The sequence below is a fragment of the Microtus ochrogaster genome, unplaced genomic scaffold, assembly GCF_000317375.1.
Source record: "Microtus ochrogaster isolate Prairie Vole_2 unplaced genomic scaffold, MicOch1.0 UNK20, whole genome shotgun sequence".
NCBI lineage: Eukaryota > Metazoa > Chordata > Mammalia > Rodentia > Cricetidae > Microtus > Microtus ochrogaster.
Window position 1 is genome coordinate 5584274 of NW_004949118.1, and position 6698 is coordinate 5590971.

The window sequence follows — 6698 nt, forward strand, 5'->3', positions numbered from 1 at the left end:
CTTCTGGCTCCTGCGGAGGCAGGGACACACCCCACTTGCCTTGGAGTCAGCTGGCTACGTCCTCAGCCACCCCAAAGTGCCTGGCTTCCTAACTGAAGTGCAGGCCACACTAGTGGACAAGGGAGGTGGGCGGGACCAGTGAGTCCCAGAGGCTGCATGGCTGTTTCAGAGCGAATAGGAACCAGGGAGAACTAGGGAGGCAGAGACAATACAGGGAATGGTGAGAGTCATTCTACCAGTCCTGTTCATGTGGAGAATCTTGAATATTGCAGCTGCATGTTTTTATGCACCAGTCCATGGAGGAATGTACTGGATAACAGCAGTGCTCATAAAGACATTCTCCCTGGCTCTGTTATTCCTTACGTATCCAAATTTCCATGAACACTACTCTCTTTATTATTTTTCATTTGCTGGAATCTGCTCTGAATTTCAGGAATAAAACTCATAAACCCATGGAGCTGTCATCCAGCGTTCTGATGGGGAAAATACCTATTGTTTGAGATCTGGTCTGCTTTTCATGGTTGTCTGAAATTGCTATGACAACCAGGTAAAAAGTAGCTTGAGTTCATCTGACCTCACCGTGAAACCAGAGAACAAACATCTCCTTTTGTGACCTTAAAACTCTCTACCTGTTAATATTCTGGGCACCCTTCCCCCTGTGGGGCAGGAAATCTCTCCGCCCACCTAATACAGTGTACTGTAAAAGCTAGCTAGCCAAGTTGTGTTCAGTAGGAAAAAGGGAAAGTTCCTACGGAGTGAAAGAAGTCTGCATCTGCTTGGGAGCCAGGGGCAAGTGCTATTGAAATGCATATATTGGCCGAGCTAGAAAAGATCTTTGACTGGTGTGGAATGACCAGAAACCACTGTGCTGTGCCTTTAAGCACACAATAGCCCTGTGGGAGGTGTTTTTGTCACTCAGGCCTCACTAGCCAATCAGACCCTCCAGATGACTTGCCAGTCAGAAGTCGTGCAGGGCTCTTCCGGGCACCCGGTTTCAGGTTTGGCTTTGAAGAGGAGCTGGCGCCAGTGGTTTAGTATGCTGTGGAGCTGCTGTCACTGCAGGGATAGGATGAGCTTAAGAGTTTTGGCGACCTGGGGAGCCACAACATGGTGAGCTAGGGAAAGCTGTCTCCAGATGGGGAGGGGCAGAGGGTGAGGTGCGGGAGACGCAAGGATGCATTCTCCCTGGATGTGGGTGGGAACCTGCTGCCAGATTCCCTGTGTTGTGAAGTCCCATGCAGTTCTTGCTAATTCGTGGAACTGCGGGCAGGGCTCTGAATAACTCTGCTCTGTGGGCTTAATTTGCTTAGAGAGTTGGGAGCAGGGAGCTGTGTGTACAAACGTCTTTCTAGTCAATTTCTACAGGCTTCATGCATTCATGGAAACAAGTTGCCAAACTCGTAGAGGCCTACATGCTGCAGTATCTTCTCGACATTGAGCACTTTGCATTTCACCTTTACAAATAATCCCCGTTTATATTTAAGTTTGCGGAGGTTATCAAAGGCATCTCACGTGTTGTGTAGCGCTGTCTTAATGTACAAGAGTAGAATTAGAGATATAAAAGATTTTACTAATGCTTAGAAAATAGTTAAGTCTCACAAAGTAGAATTTAGCTGATGGAAGACTGTCTTTAAAACACTCAAAAGATTAAGTGTATGTAAATCAGGGCTGGTAGAGATTTGGATGCTAGGGCACACATTGTTCATTATGTCCAGATATGTAGCTCCAAACCATTACAAAGAAGCCACCTCTGATTCACAACCAGTCTCGAGGCCAATCCCCATATCAAAGAAAAGGCCTCTAACAAGCTGTGCAAGGAGGCATTACAGGGTCCCAGCCAACCTTAAGGCCTGGTGTTTCTGTTTTCTTTTTGAGAAAAGCACAGTTCTGACAGATGGGCAATATGACATCAGGTGACAAATATATGAAAAGTAAAACACTGTTGTGATAAGGACTGACCTGATCAATTAAGGCTTTCATTTAGGACCTCAGGCAGGGAGAAAGAACGTTCTTGGGAGCATTCCCTAAGGACCTGATGTATTGATAATAAAACACAGCTCCTTCTCTAAAGCCAGGAATGTGTTTGGAAGAGCTGGTAATGGTCTGGGGCTAAGTCCTTTGTGGAGGGGTTGCTTCAGGTCCTGAGAAACCCAGTCTTCCCAGCATATGGAGCTTTGATTTTTAGTCCCCAAGGCCACTCTGCACTTAGTAAAGTTCTTGAGATACCCTGTGTTCTCCTTGTGTAGAATTGTTTGACTAACTTCCTCCTAAATTTGTCCCATCATGTGATAGTTTCTACTGACTTCATAAAATTGTCCCATTTCCTTCCATCCCCCCCTAGAAGATGTAAGATATAAGATGCTATTCTTTCTTTTTGTTGTTGGTTTTTTGTTTTTGAGACAAGATTTCTCTGTGGGTTAGTCCTAACTATCTTGGAACTCACTCTGTAGACCAGGCTGGCCTCACAGGGATCCACCTGCTTCTGCTTCCTGAGCCCTGGGATTAAAGGCGTGTGCCACCAGCACCCGGGAAAATCCTGTTCTTGGGACATACCCTCTGCAAGACCTCCCGACCCTAGCTTTTATGTTTCTTACCTTCTACTTGTCCTATCTTTGTCATCCCCTGTGATTTCCTCAGAACCCTGTCACTGAAGAGTGGACTGCTGTTTCAGCTCACTGGTATACTTTAGAAATTATTCTGGCAATGTTTTTGTTTTGTAACTCTCCTATCTGCCTAAATGTCTAGCCGGCAAAGTGCCTGTTTCTATTTCAGTTGTTCAAAGAGTAAACTGGAGCCTGACCCTAAAGGATACTTAAGGATAACAGCCTATGTGGAATGCAAAATCTGTGTAGCTGGCTCCTCTTTGGGCATTAGCCAGAGATGGATGCATGCCATCATTAAACAGAGTTTTCTGTATTAATCTCCTAGGTGTGTGAAGTGATTTGTCATTGGAAAGGCATATTAGTTCTACAACAGTTGCATTTCCATCCTATTAGAAAACTTGTTTCTGAGACAACTTCTCTTATGTTGACTTAGGTGGCCTTGTTCTGTTGCTGTCCAGGGCAATGACCTTGCTGTTCTCTATATTACACTTTCAAAATTCTTAAATTAAAAGACTGTACCACCTCACAGTTTTAAAATTACACATTTGAGTCACGTAGTTGACTATTCGGTGCAGTTGCAGGGAAAGGATTTGCATATGAAAACAGAGCATTTCTTCTGTCCTCAGACCACAATAGGAAGAATAGATTATTTTGTGCACTGTGGGGGGGCACAGCATAGGCAATCAGCTGTTGGAGCCACCACTATGAAAAAGGGCCCGATTTTAATAGGGATAGTGATTTTGTAATTTCCCAGCATGTTTTAATGAATGTCATGTGACTGAATACAGACCAGATTGTGTGGGTGTATAGATTGGGAAGGTTATCTTGAACTAATTAATATTGAATTTGCAATTAGGCAGCTATCCTCTGCAGATATGATTGATCTTGCTTGACACAGTCATGTCAGCTCAGAGATTTGAGAAACAGGCCATTGACTGTAACTCTATATGTCAGGTTACAGATCTCAGCAGCCAACATATGTATATGGGCACCATCAACCTGTCTCTTATTAATGTATCCCCTCTTCTAGGGAAGGGCCTACTCTTTTTCAAAGTCAATATAGTAAAGTTTTATCTAATCTTAAAAATTCATTATTCCTATCATATTTATTTATTTAGTTATTTAGTTATTTATTTAGTTATTTATTTTTTGGTTTTTCGAGACAGGCTTTCTCTGTGGCTTTGGAGCCTGTCCTGGAACTAGCTCTGTAGACCAGGCTGGTCTAGAACTCACAGAGATCCGCCTGCCTCTGCCTCCCGAGTGCTGGGATTAAAGGTGTGCGCCACCATCGCCCGGCTCCTATCATTTTTAAAAATCACTTTTTGGTCTTATTTTCAAATACTTTAAGTGTATTGCTGCTCGTTAGTGTCCTTCACAATTAAGAAATCACACGTTTCAGCATCACCCCTATGTGTTGCTCTTGGAAACAAGAAAGAATCAAAATTTAAGATCATAGATTTTTAGTATATGGTTACAGTTTACCATTATTGCAGGCATCTGTGTTTGGCAGAATCAGAAGCTCAGTGAGGAGACAGTGAGAGTTGATTGCATGAAGCTCTGAGGATTGAAGCCTGGTGGTGTTGGTTGTTTCTTTTACTCTTTTCTCTTTTGAGGGCCTGCCACCCAGTTCTTAAATAAATCTTACACACAGAGACTTATTTTTTCTTATACATGTCTGACCTTGGCTTGGCTTGTTTTGACTCAGCTTTTCTTAAATTATCCAATGTACCTCTTCCCTCTGGGCTTTTTATCTTTCTCTCTTCTGTATTCCTTTCTTTATTTCTTCCTCTATAGCTTGCTGTGTAACTGGGTGATGACCCCTGTTGTCCTCTCCTTCTCTTACTTCTTCCTGTTTTTCTTCCCAGATTATTCCTCCCATTTATTCTCTTTGCCTCCTAGCCCTGCCTATCCAGCAAGAGCTCAGCACTGCTCAGCCATCTCTCCAGGCCTGTGTTGATTAGTTATGGCCAACATTTATATTGCTAATGTTTCTCTTTGTCCATTTGTAACTGCTTAAACATGGAGTTTCTTTTTGCAAAATGTCATTCGTGTAACAGTTTAAGTTGGAGCATGTCAGATTTCGGGAAGGTGAACACAGAACTGGAGTGAATATATTTGTAGGAACTTCAGTAAAAACCTCTTGAGTTCTTTCTATCTGTTTTGTTTGCTTTACTGATTTTTGCAATGGAGACAGGGTCTTAATGTGTACTTCCACCTGTCCTGGACCTGATTGCATAGACTTGACTGGCATTCAACTCAGAGACAAATATACCCACCTGTGCTTTCTGAGTGCTGTGCTTAAAGGTACAATACACCCAGTTTGTCCATCTTATTTTTTCTTTTTGTAGTTAGTAACTCTTCATACAATTTTTATTATGTGTACTCTGTACTGCTGATCTGGTTACTTTTTTCTCTGTTAATAGACATATCTCTTGTAAGGTGATGTCCCATTCAAAGGGTACAGAAACAACAGAGTTGACCCTCCAGTTTTCGTCTAAAGTGACTTAGTGATTACACTATAATGTTATGTCATGGAATAAGAGATGAAATACCAGAATCATATGACTATACTCTCAAAGAAGTATACATTTACAATGTTGTCAGTATCATGCTTTCTGTTGTACACTTGTATGGGATATTTTAGAAGGCTGTGACCTATGATGATGTGCATATCAACTTCACTTGGGAAGAGTGGAATTTGCTGGATGCTTCCCAGAAGACTCTTTACAAAGATGTGATGCTGGAGACCTACAGGAACCTCGCTACTGTAGGTAAAAATGAATTTCCTTTTTGTTTCCAAATAAGGGGACAACTGTTTCTTGGTTTTTGATAATCTGTTATCTGAGAAAGAAGAATGAGGTGAATAAATAGTTCTAAGGTTCATGGAAGATAGTAACTTAAATTTTGCACAATTTTCAATAATGTAACATACATTTTCTGGTACTCTATTTTAGGATACATTTGGGAAAACCATAATATTAAAGAACATTGTCAAATTTCTAGAAGACATGAAAGGTAATTTTCCTGTGCAAGCTAATAACAGTGTGCCTCTGATGAAACTTTAATGTGTCCTGGAAGCTTTACACAAAAGCAACAGTGTTAATAAGCATGGCTTTAAGTGTATTGATGATTAGTAAAGTCTCACTAATCCATATACCTCAATTGCAGGTAGTTGAATTGCATTTGCAAGTCATTCTTCTAAGATACAAGCCAAGAAAACAATGCCTAAATAGATATCACCATTTGAATCATAGCACCATGAAAGCTCTTCTGTAGATCTGCCAATCCATTTATTTTTTGTTACTCATATTACAAGAGTTATACGCATTGAAGAGATGATAAGTATATATACAAAGCCTTCTACTAAGCCAGTAGTCCATAGTACATCTTGTACCGCACATATACTTGCTGTGAGGCAGAGTCAAGAGTCAAGGGCCAGTTGTTCTAGAGGAACTTTAATACCTATACCAAAAGTCTTTGAGGAACAGAAAGTCAAATGTAAAAATCTTTTATTTGTAATTCTTCCTTTACTATGAATGCCATACAAGCATATGACCATAGGGGAATGGAAAGATGTAGTATACCTCTCTTTAAAAACAATTATAAGATAAGCAGTAGTCCTCATGTTGAGTATACTTGTTGAATTTGTTTCTCCTATACAAGTAATTGAATTTCCACCATCATGTTAAAACATGTGAAAAAAAAAACTTGTAAAAAAGTCCTATGAGTTCTAGGTCTGTGCAAATACTTCTGGGTGTCCTAATTCACTTAGCAAATGTAATATGATTCACAGTATAGGAGAATTTATGAATGCAAGAAAGATGGTAAAGCTCTGTGTTTATCTAGTTCTCTTCATATAGAAAAACATTTCTGTAAAGGAGACCCATGAAATGAAGGAATTTACCATCACAGCTATCTTCAAAGATGCAAAATGACTCTTAATTGAAAAGCAAAGCATGAGTTTTTACAATTAGAAAACCTTAATATCTGATTCCTCTTTACAATTGGAACACATTTTAAGATTAATTCATACAGTTATGTAGGTTAAACAGTATATTGAATGTGGTAAAGTATTTACATGTGCCAATTATCCTT

The 6698-nt window shown here is 40.5% G+C and overlaps 1 long non-coding RNA gene across 2 annotated transcripts in view; it reads left to right on the forward strand.

The window, feature by feature from the left end:
- LOC113458406 overlaps positions 1-5622 on the forward strand; it is a 33675-nt gene extending 28053 nt beyond the window's left edge. The window contains exons 1-3 of one of the 2 annotated variants that reach the window (XR_003378794.1): positions 33-1110; positions 5248-5374; positions 5558-5622. This is a non-coding gene — a long non-coding RNA (uncharacterized LOC113458406). Of the gene's footprint in view, positions 1-32; positions 1111-5247; positions 5375-5557 lie in introns of those variants that run through there. The other variant, XR_003378793.1, reaches the window with a different exon arrangement.
- Positions 5623-6698: the final 1076 nt, after the last annotated feature.